Raw genomic sequence first — 14,053 nt, 5'->3', positions numbered from 1 at the left:
CACATTAAAAAGTTTGAACAATTTAGCTATCTATGTCAATCAAGAACGAATGCATTACTGTACACAGACTAAACTAGTAACCAGAATACTGGCCAACTATCTATTTTTTATTCATTATCTATCTAAAGCCATTCAGTGGAATCGGATTTTTAAAAAAGAGAGAAAATAAATGATGACCCCACCGCAGGCTTCCAATGGCTTTGAAAGGGGACAATTGTCCGGTTCAGTAGTAGTCTATATCAGTGGTTCTCAAAGTGGGTTCCAAGGACCCTCATGGATCGTTGAGGGGGTTCCAAATGGCCCCTTACAGGTCTGTAACTCTGAGAGTGCACAAAATGAGTTTGTATACACTCAGAGTTATGAGGGTCTTTGAAATTAAAAGGTTTGAAGAACCACTTGTCTAAATGAACGACAGCAATGTCACCGGTAAAGGTATAGGTCCTATACTATAGGACAAACCGCTGTGTTGTTGAATGCTCGGATCTTAACTAGTGTTCCTATAGCAGGCATACATCACCCACTTCTGTCTCTATCAAAGCTGAACTAATGCACAATTGCTGGGAGTCGGATGCCATGCAATGAGGTAAGAAGAGAGATAAATGGCTACACTGGTGGATGTTTGTCCCCTACGAACGGGCCTTTTCCCTCGGCAGCCATATTGACATGAATAGCTGTGTAATGTTAGTTCCTTCAGGAGTTACCAAAAGATGCTAGTTAAGTTAAAGTCTTCCCGGTGAGCCAAAATGCACAACAGCATCAGCCTGACTCTGTTGGACCAGAATTGAACACAACCTTAATTAGTATCATTGGAAACACATGTGAAGTAACTAACATACAAACTATATGTCAACGTGGCTGCCATGGAAAAGGCCTATTACAGCTATTTTAACATCAGTTATTATCATAGCCCTTATTTCTAGACCGCAGCAGAATACTCATTATTTGTGGCATACATTAGTTAAAGGTCTGCGATAATTTAAAGTCACCCCTCAAAAACAAATACTTATACATTATGTACATTTCTTTTGGCAAAATGTTACGCCAAAGCAATACTTGATCTCTGTGAAAAGCCCAACATCATTGTGTTGAAATGTCTGACATGCCCTACTTATAAAGACCCATTTTAGGAAGAAGCCTTCCTTGGGTGCTAGCCCCCACCCTCCCCCCACTGAAAGCATCACACATAATATACTGACAACACAGTGAGCCTGTCGTCACTGTCGGGCAGAAACCTTGTATCTCCATAGTTCATCTTTTTAAGTTTCTATAAATGATTGCCTTATTTTATACTTATTCATATGATGGTGTCTTGAAAATAGGCGATCTACGCAATGTACGCATGAAGTCACAACGCGTCGCATAGATCGGCTATTTTGGAAAACGCTTGAACATTTCTGAAGACTTTTTTGCCATTTTAATAACATGTCTAAAACAGGGATGATATAATTTAGGTTCAAAGTGGTTACCGGTAAGTCTGTGGGGATTTATACCTTTTTAACCAATAAAGTATTAACAAGAACTTGTGACTAAATAAGTACACTGGATCCATTGGAACCTGAAAAGCGCTTTGGGTCGTACAGTACTAGGTTTCTGTCCGACAGCGGCCATACGCTCACATCGGCGCCATCACCGGAGGAGAAGCGATCACAAATGCCTATGAGTTAGTTCACTTAGGTAGAGTTGAGTTACGATGAGTTGAGATGTGAATTGAAATAAGCACAGACACCAGGACGGCCATAATTGGTGTTAGTTCATAATCACTGAGTGTAAGGAGTCTCTGTCTTCTCCTTCCTGTTACAATCTTAATCTCCTCTCCAGCCAAATTCCAATACCCACAATTTGTGCCTCCTCGCCTCCTCCAGCATGGCGGTGTTACGGTGAAATTGGTGACCTGCCGAAATTTGTGACCGTCTTGTGGAGTTCACATACGGTTAAAAGCAGAGGAGGCGAGGAGAGAAAATTTTGAATTGGAATTTGGCTTCTGACGTTGAGCCCTGTCCCTTCCTCCGCCTCCTCCTTCCTCAGAGTCACATGGCACAGATGGTAAGCCAATGGCAGCGGCCTCAGTCAGACCAGGGCGCGCGCGTCGACAGCGTGAGGACGTGCGTTCTTAGCGCGTGCGTGCAGGTTATTATGGCTGTGCGCGCGTTTCGCCTCGAGCTCGTTGTTGCCGTCGCCGGAATCCACGTGCTGCTGCTGATCGTGCGTGCGTTTGAGCTTGCCATGCACGTGGGGGTATTCATCCTTGACCTCAGCGTGCACACGCTCCTCGCGCACGTGCGTCAGGTCATTGTCGACGTGCGTTACATCGTTGTCGACGTGCGTTACATCATTGTCGACGTGCATCACATCGTTGGCGTAAACCAGGTCGTCGTGAGCGTTCTCCTGCTGGGTGTGAGAGCCCTCCTCCGGCGCGTCGGTGTTTGTCGCCTCCTGCGTGCGCCCTGCGTTCTCTTCGACGCGCACGCTCGACTCTTCTGCGTGCGCACGAGCGTCTGCCTCGCCGGCCCGGCGCGTTTCGGCCACTTCCTGGATCCAGCCCCGGAACCTGCTGACTCGCGTGTAGAGCGCCGGGGAGGCGGGGTCGCCGCAGCCGTAACCGCCGGCGACCACGCCGGTGAGCACCCAGCGGCCGCCCTCCCCCTGGCACACCAGCCCGCCTCCGGAGTTGCCCTGGCAACCGTCGCCGTGGAGGCGGCTGGTGTCCGAGGGGCTGCCGGCGCACAGCGTCCCATGGCTGGAGTAGCTGTCGCCGTAGCGCTTCTTGCATTGCCATGACGACATGAGAGGGACCCAGGTGGCGAGCGTGGAATCTAGGAGGAAGAGATTAGAAAGACGGGATGAGATCAAACTTTATTGATCCACTGTGGTAAATTGTGTAAAATACAAGACGGAGTCTAATAATTGTGTGGCTTTGGATCTCGGCAAAGTTTTAGCCTGATCTATCACCCATGTCAAATATATCGAAAAATAAAAGAAACATGTGGAAAGTAATGCGTGGCGGTAGGTACGTCTTTGAGCCTAGTCGCAGCATACACAAGAAATCTGGCGCTGATTGGTCCAGCAGTCCAGCAGTTGCACGATAATAGCCATTCTATAAGCTCACACATTCCCCTCTCAACATTGTGAAAAACGGGGAAATAAAGAGGAGAAAGCTGCTGAACCACACAGAACATGATGTTGTAGTACCTGGACCTTCCCAGCCCGTGGTAACCGTGGCGATGCAAGAAGACGGGGCCTTCCCCCCTGCTGTGTCTGGAGTGGGCAGGCAGGCGGCGTTGGTGTTGGGGTCGAAGGTCAGACAGTGACCCTTGCTGGTGCTAGGTAGCTTCACCAGGGCCAGGTCGTGACCGCCGCTCTGGCCCTTGAACTTCCTGTGAATCACCACCTGCTCCGGGGTGACGGTTCGCCCGGACGCCCCGGCGCGCACCACGTACCTGGACGCCTCACTGCCGAACCTGAGGGGACACGGGTCAGCAGGTTGAGTACAGTAGAAGAAGAAAGAGAGAGAGAGCATGGTGGGAGGTAATCTCGCATAGCCAGACCATCGGAGATCTCTGCCTACCAAATACACCTGGTGAAATCTAAATATCATTATCGTCTCTGTCGGGTGGAAACCTCATATGTCCAAAAGGATTAAATCAGGATCAAAATTTAATAAATAGCAAAACATTTCAGATCTACAAGCTCAAAATGCGTTCCGCACCGTGTTTCGAGCTTGTAGATCTGCTATTTTTGATACGTTTGCGTGACACTATAGTTATATTATGATCAAGTAGGGCTAAAAACTAAAGTTAAAATATGGAGATATTCTGCCCGACAGCGACAATATAGAGGCTAAAGCCGGTAGTAAACAATGAATTAATCTTTTTAAATAAGATATTTTTAAAAATACCCATTGCCGAACAAATACAAAGACTTTAGGCTGGTCCTTCATATTGGGGACAGTGGTAGGATTGTTTTTCAAAGCAGTACTGTAGGTGTAGGTTTGAACCACCGTTCTAGACCCTAAATTTAGATTTCCTCAGATGATTGGTCTCTGATGAGGTGAATTTAAGTACAGATGTGAGTACCTGTTGAAGCAGTCGGCTGAGGTGAGGACCCAGCAGGGGCTGATGAGGGTCCCGCTGCACAGAGGACCTCCATCTTCTGCCTGGGACTGAAGCCACACTGACACCTGCCATGGCCACGAGCTCCTGGAAGGGACAACACAACGTCTTATAACCACACATGAACCAACGCGTTCCCTATACTCTGGCCATGATGTCATAACAGGTGAACATTCAGATCGGCTGTTTTCGGCAAAGCGATTTAGTGTAGAGGGTAAAAAAGAAAGGAGCACAAGTACTGACCCCTGGGGACCCGCGCCGATGAAGAATATAGTGTGGTTACGTGTTAATTGTGCTTCATACTAGAAACCCCGTCACAGTTCATGAAGCTGTTCTGAATTCCTTCATAAACAGTAGGATTGCTGTAAGAATCATGGCACCATTTGACTTTTTATTGCATAGAATGATGAGGAAAGTGTCAGCATAGAGAGGGATGACTCATATCACACATTCCAGTGTCAATTTGAAGTCGTAGTATGTAACTTTGCCATGTGTTTACATGATTAAACAATACTATTGGGTATTTGGGTGTTTTCACTGTTTATTTTGGCAGACGAGGATGTTAACAAACAGTGAAACCACCAAAATACAGCGTTGAGAACCACTGCCTTATATAAAAGCTGGTAAAAGTGTGACATCTAGTGGCTGAATGTTACTTTAAATGTTTAACATTAATACATTTGTATATTTTTACAGGTGTATTACTGGGTTTTGTTGAGTGTGTCCAGAATGTTAAGTTATCTGGTCAGCATGTTGCACTGTAATCTCTCCACCACTGTCAAACGGGTAATGTTGTTAGTAGGAATAAACATACTGAATGGGCCTAGTACAGGGGTCTTCAACGTTTTCAGGCCAAGGACCCCCTAGCTGAGAGAGAGATGAAGCAGGGACGCCCTCTATATTGTATAAAATTGTGTTTCAGATTTGTTTTACTTAGTCTGCTATTTTTTCCCTCTACACCTATTGCCTCTTTGCCAAAAATAGCCGATCTACAAGCTCTCAACGCCTCGCAGCGCGAGGCGTTGAGAGCTTGTAGATCTGCTATTTTCGGCTAATGTTCCCCTCAGAAAAGGTATTCTAGGGTTCAAGTGGTTAATGTGAAAAAACTCAATCCTATCACACAAAGATTTGGCGGACCCCCTACAGTAGCTCTGAGGACGCCCTAGGGGTCCCGGACCCCCTGTTGAAGACCCCTGGCCTAGTAGTTCTCAAAGTGGGGTCCGGGGACCCCCAGGGCTCCTTGAAAGGGTTCCAGGGGGCCCCCAGCTAAATTAGTTAATATAGCATCAAATTAGTTTAACCATACATCGGCTATTTATAAAATTTCATCACACAAATCTTATATGAGGGTCCATAGCACAAAATATTTTCCGATGGGGGTCCGCAGGCCAAATACATTGATTTGGGTTCCTTGACGTGAAAAAGTTTGAGAACCACTCACCTGAGCATGTCGTCACCTCCTCCTCCTTGGCTCTCCTTGTTGCTCCCTTCCTCCGCCATCTTCCTCAGGCCGCAGGTCAGCTCGTGCGCCCTGGCCGGCTCCAGTGGCGTCCTCTCCGGGGTGACGTCGCACCTCACGCCGGCGTCCTGCCGGCGCCTGCAGCCCTGGAGGCTCTGTCCCGGGGAGGGACACTCCCCCAGGAACTCCTCCTTGCCCGTGCAGCGCACCTGGTCCAGGTGGATGGGACCCTTGCCCTGGCCGAAGCCCCCCGCTGCCACGGCTCCACCGCTGTAGCAGTAAGGGCCACAGGCAGGGGACAGCGAGAGAACGGGAGAAAGAAAAGTCAAAGAAGGGAAGTGCCCTCTCTCTCACACACATGCTCTCAGACCAGTGTTGATTTTGAGAGCACATTTTTACTTTGTTTTAGTTATAGATTTTTGAATAAAATTCCATTTAGTTTTAGTCATATTTCAGTCACCTGAAATGTTTTAGTTTTAGTCTAGTTTTAGTCGACTAAATATCATAAGATTATAGTCGACTAAATCTACATTTGATTTAGTCGACTAAATCTACATTTGATTTAGTCGACTAAAATGTATTTTGGTGGTTTGTTGATGGCGTCATAATGGCTGATTTTACACTTGGTTGCATGCTGAAAATAGCCGATCTACAAGCTTGTAGATCCAATCTACTGAGCTTGTATATTGGCTATTTTCATAGCGCAATGCCCGAGCGCAACCAAACATGAAATAACTTGTAGTTGACAATTTTTTTGTCATAGTTTTAGTCGTCGAATTCAACACTGCATTACACACACACACACACACACACACACACACACACACACACACACACACACACACACTCACTGACCTGTGGCCCAGCTGTCGACACACCACGGCCGCGTTGAGGTTGTTCCAGCCAGAGTCACAGATGCTGCCCCAGTCCCCATGCAGGTAGACCTCCACACGCCCCTCCTTCCTGCTGCGGCCCCCCGCCAGACGCACCAGCGGACCTGAACCAAACATCATACATGTATGAAACCTCTTATCTCCATCTACATCTATCTTTTCCCTAAATCAACGCCCTACTTCATCATTCTACAGCGTCACACAAAAGCATCAAAAGCAGCAGATCTACAAGCTCGAAACGCGTCGCTTCGCGATCTGCTACTCTTGCTGTTTTTGAATTTCAATCCTGAAAAGTAACAGTTTTGGACATGAGGTTTCCACCCGACAGAAACGATGTGTCTTGATGCAGTGGAAAGCAATGGTTCCAAAACTGACTTCATGTCAAGGACCCCCAAATTAATCACGGTTTTGGCCACGGAACCCCATCAGAAAATATTTTGAGCTAGGGACCCCCGTATAAGATTTGTCAGTAAAATGTACCATTTTCTCAAGATTTTTAGGGAAAGTAGCCGATCTGCAAGCTCACGGTGGGTTGCACGCTTGTAGATCGGCTATTTTCAAATAGCTGATGTGATTTATATAGGTTTAAAGTGGTTAAACGGATTTTGATGCTCTTCAGTGGTTTGGATGCTAAATTAAAGCAGTTGTTCATCCACAAAATGACTTATTCTCTCTATCAATTACACACCCCATGAAGCCTTGAATTCATGAGATGTTTTTGACGGCAATAAAATTGATTACCGGCGGAAAGATGCTAATGTATCCAGTATCGGAGACACGAAGGAGACTTGTCAAATTATTGTCTTAGGAATGCGTCAAAAACAGAAAAAATCTCCATGAATTCAAGGCTTCATGGGGTGTGTAATTGATAGAAAATAAGTACGTTTTTGGGTGAACTATTCCTTTTAAGTAATTTTGCTGGGGACCCCCTGGAACCCCCTCAAGGACCCCCTGGGGCTTCCCGGACCCCACTTTGAGAACCACTGGTGTAAAAGCACTTTGAATTGCCTCGTTGAAACGTGCTTTACAAACAAACTGGCCTTGCCTCATTCGCATTCATGTGTGTCTGCCTCGGTCCACCTTTGTGAGGAGGACAACAATGTCACAAGGGCAGAAACTAGACACATGGTTTAAATCAGGTGTGTAACTAACACAAAGAAACGTGTGTGTGTGTGTGTGTGTGTGTGTGTGTGTGTGTGTGTGTGTGTGTGTGTGTGTGTGTGTGTGTGTGTGTGTGTGTGTGTGTGTGTGTGTGTGTGTGCACTGTGCATGCTTGCGTGCATGTTGTCTGCGCGTGTGCGTATGTTCACTGTCAGACGGTTAAATGTCCAGTGAAAGGTGTAAAATGTTCCCTTGCGGTATCTGGTCTCCATTCTAATTCTAATAGAGTGTATGTCTGCACACAGCAGACAGCTGGACCTCTGGGATACAGAGACAGTAAACACCTCTTTATTCTCCTCTCCTGTCAACATGTGGCATTTCAACCTGCCAGGGGCGCACACACACACACAGACACACAGACACACACACACACACACACACACACACACACACACACACACACACACACACACACACACACACACACACACACACACACACACACACACAGACACAGACACAGACACAGACACACACATCCACATGCAAACACACACATCCACACCTACAGTAGATACACAAGCTTTTCCACAGCATTGTACTGTAATGAATGATACACACACATTCTGTGCTCTTATAGGGCTGCAATTATCGATTATATTATAGCAATTTTTCCATAGATTACTTTTCCGACTAAACGAATAACAAAGGACATTTTGTTTTAACACTTTTAAGTCCCATTTTATATTTTATCATACATCTGTGTCATGCAATAGCCAGTCTAGCTCTAAACGTGTCACAAAGCAACACCTTGTGAGCTTGTATATTGGCTATATTCTATATTTTTTATTATAGTATATAATTATTATTATTATATTTTCATGTCAAGGACCCCCAAAATTATTTGTATTTGGGCCGTGGACCCCCATCTGAAAATATTTTCTTCCAGGGACCCCAGAAGCAAAGATTTGAGTTGTTGTGCGCTTTAAAAATATATATATATTCAAAGATTTGCACACATTTTCAAGATTTCTTTTTTTTTCAAAAATAGTGGATCTACAAGCTCATAGCGCGGCACTCGGTGCCGCACTATGAGCTTGTATATCTGCTATTTTTGGAATAGCCAAAGAAATCTTGAAAATGACACAGATGCCTTCCCGGTCTTAATGGATTAATCAACTCTTGCACTCCCCCCCCCCCCTCTCTCTCTCTCTCTCTCTCTCGTGTACCTGTGGAAGGTGCGATGACCGGCACCTCGTTGGTCTCGGGGCCGGCCCCTCCCCTGCAGCGCACGCCCACGTCCTCGGCGTGGGAGCAGTCGGTCCGCCCCCAGATGCCGTGGTGGCAGTCCAGCAGGGAGGTCTCGGAGCCCTCGCACCGGACGTCGTCCATCAGGATCAGGCCCACGCCTTCGCCGAACATGCCGTCCACCACCACTTGGGCGTGGCCCCTATACAAGGTGCACGACACCATGACTTGATTGATTTTCCTATTTGTCTCATCTGCTTAAGAAAGTAGGTAGCCGATTGACCTATCAGAGGGAGTTTCACCTGAACCAGCCCAATAGCCTTGTTGATACTAGGGGAGGAGCCTCCAGATTCCCAAGGTGTATTTAAAGTCTGTTCAGCCAAAGTTTCTTCAGTGTGTTATTCAATCTCCTGGAGGAACTCTGTAACTGCCTGACTCACCTATAGTCTGAGTATATATTTTCTTGTATTATCAGGTTGCTTAACTGTACTTTGCTTGCTTCAGAGTATCAGTGCTGTATATAGTTAGTGTGTTTAAAAGTAATTTGTTTAAAAGCATTAGAGCTATATTGTGAGGTGTGACCTGATTGCCCTATCAGAGGGAGTTTCACCTGAACCAGCCCAATAGCCTTGTTGATACTAGGGGCTCCAGTCCTGGCAGACAATTAGCAATCAGTTGAAGTCGTTTGTAAGTCGCTTTGGATAAAAGCGTCTGCTAAATGACTGTAATGTAATGTAATGATATATTGCACTTTTACGTGCACTTTTACCGTAGTGCTAGGTATGCTCTTAGTTGCTTGTTTTAGAAGAGAATGCACTTAAAACTTCTGGTGATTAGTAGTTTTCTTGCCTACCTTTGTTGAATGCACTTATTGTTAGTCGCTTTGGATAAAAGCGTCTAAAATGACTGCAATGTAGTGATTGATGTACTTGAAAAGTACCAAAAGTAGAAAGTACTCATTATGCAGAATGCCCCATTTCACAAGTGTTCAAATAATATAATATAAAAATATAGAAATAGCAGAAAATAGCAGATCTACAAGCTCACAACGCGTCGCGTTGCGATGCGTTGTGAGCTTGTAGATCGGCTATTTTCAGCATGCAACCAAGTGTAAAATCCGCCATTACGACGCCATCAAGGCACCGGCAAAATACATTTTAGTCGCCTAAATCAATTTAGTAGACTATAATCTTATGATATTTAGTCGACTAAAACTAGACAAAAACTAAAACATTTCAGATGACTAAAATAGGACTAAAACTAAACAGAATTTTATTCAAAAGACTATGACTAAAACTAAATCAAAATTTGCTTTCAAAATCAACACTGAGAATCAACTATGAAGGGACAGCCCCAGAACATTATACAGTATATCAGAAACTATAAGTACTAGATTTATATTATGTTATTCTCATGGCAGACCTCCCCAAAAAATGGTGTGCCAAGTTTGGTGCCTATTGGAGTTTGGTCCCGTGGGTGCCGGGACCCGGTGCCAGTTTTAATGTAGGCTATTTTTTCACATGCGCAGCATTCATGTCAAAGAGCACGCGGGGACTGTGTTTCTGTGAGTTTGTGTGTATGTAGTGCGTCCTCACCTGTAGCCCAGCTGTCTGCAGACCACCTGTGCGTGTTCCTGGGTCCAGTGGTCGTCACACACCGTTCCCCAGTCGCCGTTGTGGAGCACCTCCACACGCCCCTCCCACGGACTGTCCCCTCCCACCAGCCTGACCACACCGTCTGATACACGCACACGCACACACACACACACACACACACACACACACACACACACACACACACACACACACACACACACACACACACGAACGACAGGATTAAGTGATTTACTCAGTTCTGGAAAATACAGTAGCAGTGGAATATAAATATATATATATATATATAACAAGCTGCAAGCTCAACGATTTATTTTTAAGAAGTGCCATATTTCATTTACAATTTTTACTCTGGCCTACATTATCATCTGTTATTATAACATTTCAAATGGGTTCAGTTGAATCACCATCTTAACATTGACACATTCATACTCTCCTACAGTGTTGTACAAAACATAGCCATTCATTTGTTCCGGTGGATAAAATCATGATAATAATGATATTAATAATAGTAATAATTGAGTTCAGTTTTATAGACTCATATGTAAGTGTGTGCATCTAACACACACACACACACACACACACACACACACACACACACACACACACACACACACACACACACACACACACACACACACACACACACGTGTGTGTGTGTAGTACCTGTGTAAGGGCTGCAGGACGCCCCAGCATCTTCCATGTGGTCGCAGTTGTGCTGCTCCCAGTCGCCATGGAGACACTGATCCAGGGACAGCTCGTTTCCTGTGCACCTCACAGCATCCAGCATGATGGGCCCTGAACCCTGGCCGAAGTGGGCCCACGACCACGCCTTGGCCACGCCCCTGGAATACACGCACACACAGAGACCCCCGTTACCCCTGTGGGCGGCAGCGGCTCAGGAGGTAGAGACCCCGTCCGTTATGACACAGCCCCCTGTCATAATAGGAAAACAATCTGCGCATCACGTTGATGCACTGAGGGCTCCTAGATTGGCTATTTTCATAATGTAGCACAGGGGTCTTCAACGTTTTCAGGCCAAGGACCCCTTGGCTGAAAGCGAGATAAGCAGGGACCCCCATTATATATCGTATCGAATATTAATTTTTTCATAGATTTCATAGGCAGCTTCATAGACTTGTTTCACAGCACTATCATGTTGGATTCATGTTAATGCGTATTTCCAGACATGTAACCATGCACTTAAACAATACTTATACCTGACCTTTCACTCTGTACTTAGCCTGCTCTTTTCCCCCCCTATACTAAACCACTTTGCCGAAAATAGCAGATCTACAATCGCACAACGCCTCGCAGCGCGAGGCGTTGTGTGCTTGTATATCCGCTATTTTTGGCTAATGTTCCCCTCAGAATAGGGATGCTTGGTTGAAGTGGTTAATGTAAAAATCACACAAAGATTTGGCGGACCCCCTGTAGTAGCTCTGAGGACCCCCTAGGGGTCCCGGACCCCTAGGGGGTGTTTGAAGACTGTGTTTGAAGAGATTTGACTGTGTTTGAAGAGTACACATTCTTTGGTTTTGGTTCCTCAACGTTGTAGCAACAATAATAAAGAGAACGATCAATAACAACAGTAGAAGGTAAAGGAAATGAGCATAGTATGTACATTAATCAGAGCAGGGTCCTATCTATATATTATATCCATTTATCTGTGTGTATGTATCTGCGTAGTGCACAGCATACTGTGTGTGTGTGTGTGTGTGTGTGTGTGTGTGTGTGTGTGTGTGTGTGTGTGTGTGTGTGTGTGTGTGTGTGTGTGTGTGTGTGTGTGTGCGTGCGTGCGTGCGTGCGCGCGCGCGCGCGCGCGCGCGCTTGTGTAATAAGCAGACAGGTAACAGGCCTATAGTATCAATTGTTCATAACCTGATTTCCTGGGCTAATTAGCTCTCCTGGGACGTCTGTTGGACTGGCCATTAGATTTTGACATGGCCACACGCGCGCGCACACACACACACACACACACACACACACACACACACACACACACACACACACACACACACACACACACACACACACACACACACACACACACACACACTCTACAGTGCTGCTAGCCGTCAAAGCCATTATCACCTCTCTCTCTGTGGCTGTTTGAGAATGGCCAGAGGATATCCATTATTTACTCGCCGTTCCCAGCTATCTCCTCACATACACAAACACAGATGGTGAGGGGCGTCCTTTGGCATTTGAGGAGATGAGACGATGAGACGTTTAAAATGTCGAACACAGAAACAGAGTTCACTCTGTTCCTAGTTCTAATGTCATCGCTGTTCAACAGAAACTGCTTTCAGTCAGTACCTGAAATACTGTCTGTGGGGACGCCACTATCTCAGCCAGGAGAGACAATCGACATATGTTCTATTTTCTTTTTTAGATTTAGAGTGGCCAATTATTTTTTACTCCTTTTCTCTCCCAATTTAGTAATACTAATTATTCCTCTCCACATATTTTTATCCTACTAGCTCACTTGCCATGCTGTGAGGAGCCCCCAACGGGAGGACGTAGCGCCTCCATCCTACTCCTCCTGTTCCAACACCCCCCATTTTAGTTACACATCACTTTGCAGATTTAGATTCTAATTACAAAACACACAATAACCAATTAAGCCCTATCTTATACTAGAGGTTCGGGGCCATCTAGAGTTTGCGCACACACACACTACTTTTTTTTGCAATCGTGTAAAGTTGTCCTACTGTAAATCAAATTAGTCGAAGCACTTACATAACATGCTGCTTATCAGAAATGGGAATTCAAAAATATGCTTTAAATATATTTCAAAATATATTTTCGTGAACGGAAATGGCGAACAGATTACGCTTCCTTTCTCGGCTTTCGGGAGGTGTAGTTCCAGACTCTATGTAGCATTCGTGGGATTGTGGAATAGTTGTCTGGCCACGCAAGACTAGTTGTAGCCCTACACACTGGCCTCCTCCACACACCCACCACCCTTCTTTCCACTCTGTGACAGCACCCAGATGGCAGGGAGGCACCACCACCACCACCACATATGGCTGCCCAGTGGAGGTGTGAGCCAATCCGTCCCTGCATTAGTGATGGGTCGTTCCGGATCGATTCGTTCAAAAGAACTAGTTCTTTGGCATGAACGTGAACGAACCCGTTCACTTCCTGAAGCCGTTAGGTTCACGCTTTCATTCATGCCCCCCGTCCCCTCCCCCCGCACACAGGATGGGAGGGCGGGCTGTTCCCGCGACAGACAGACAGCGGTGCGGTTGAGTTGTTTTTCACTAGACATGAACGAATCATTTGATTCGTCAAATCATTGCCGTGAACATGAACGAAATCGTTCGTTCACTGAAATGAACGTTTTTTTCCCACCACATGCGTACCCGAAGCCCAGCTGTCTGCAGACCACTTCTGCATCCCTGTCGTCCCATTGGTCGTCGCAGACCGAGCCCCATCTGCCTCGGTGGAACACCTCCACCCGCCCCTCGAACTCCTCCTCCCCGCCCACCAGTCGCAGTGGAGGGGCGGAACCTGAGAGAGGAAATGAAACACACAGTATTACATTATATAATCGTCGCTGTTGGGTGGAAACCTTGTATGTCCAAAACGGTTCCATTGTGTTATCGCAACAAAATAAATGCAATG

At 46.0% G+C, this 14,053-nt stretch overlaps 1 pseudogene across 1 annotated transcript in view; it reads right to left on the bottom strand.

Moving 5' to 3' along the window:
• Positions 1-2,067: 2,067 nt before the first annotated feature.
• LOC311060221 (neurotrypsin-like) overlaps positions 2,068-14,053 on the bottom strand; it is a 49,961-nt pseudogene continuing 37,975 nt past the window's right edge. The window contains exons 6-15 of the transcript in view: positions 13,792-13,939; positions 11,090-11,268; positions 10,406-10,547; positions 8,792-9,012; positions 6,424-6,565; positions 5,551-5,838; positions 4,074-4,196; positions 3,190-3,458; positions 2,500-2,813; positions 2,068-2,444 (exon numbers count right to left, since the gene is read on the bottom strand). The product of the transcript in view is annotated as a neurotrypsin-like (transcript). The remainder of the gene's footprint in view (positions 2,445-2,499; positions 2,814-3,189; positions 3,459-4,073; positions 4,197-5,550; positions 5,839-6,423; positions 6,566-8,791; positions 9,013-10,405; positions 10,548-11,089; positions 11,269-13,791; positions 13,940-14,053) is intronic.

Source organism: Gymnoscopelus microlampas (assembly GCF_963454915.1).
Source record: "Gymnoscopelus microlampas genome assembly, chromosome: 14".
Taxonomy (NCBI): domain Eukaryota; kingdom Metazoa; phylum Chordata; class Actinopteri; order Myctophiformes; family Myctophidae; genus Gymnoscopelus; species Gymnoscopelus microlampas.
This window is presented reverse-complemented; position numbering and strand designations above follow the sequence as displayed.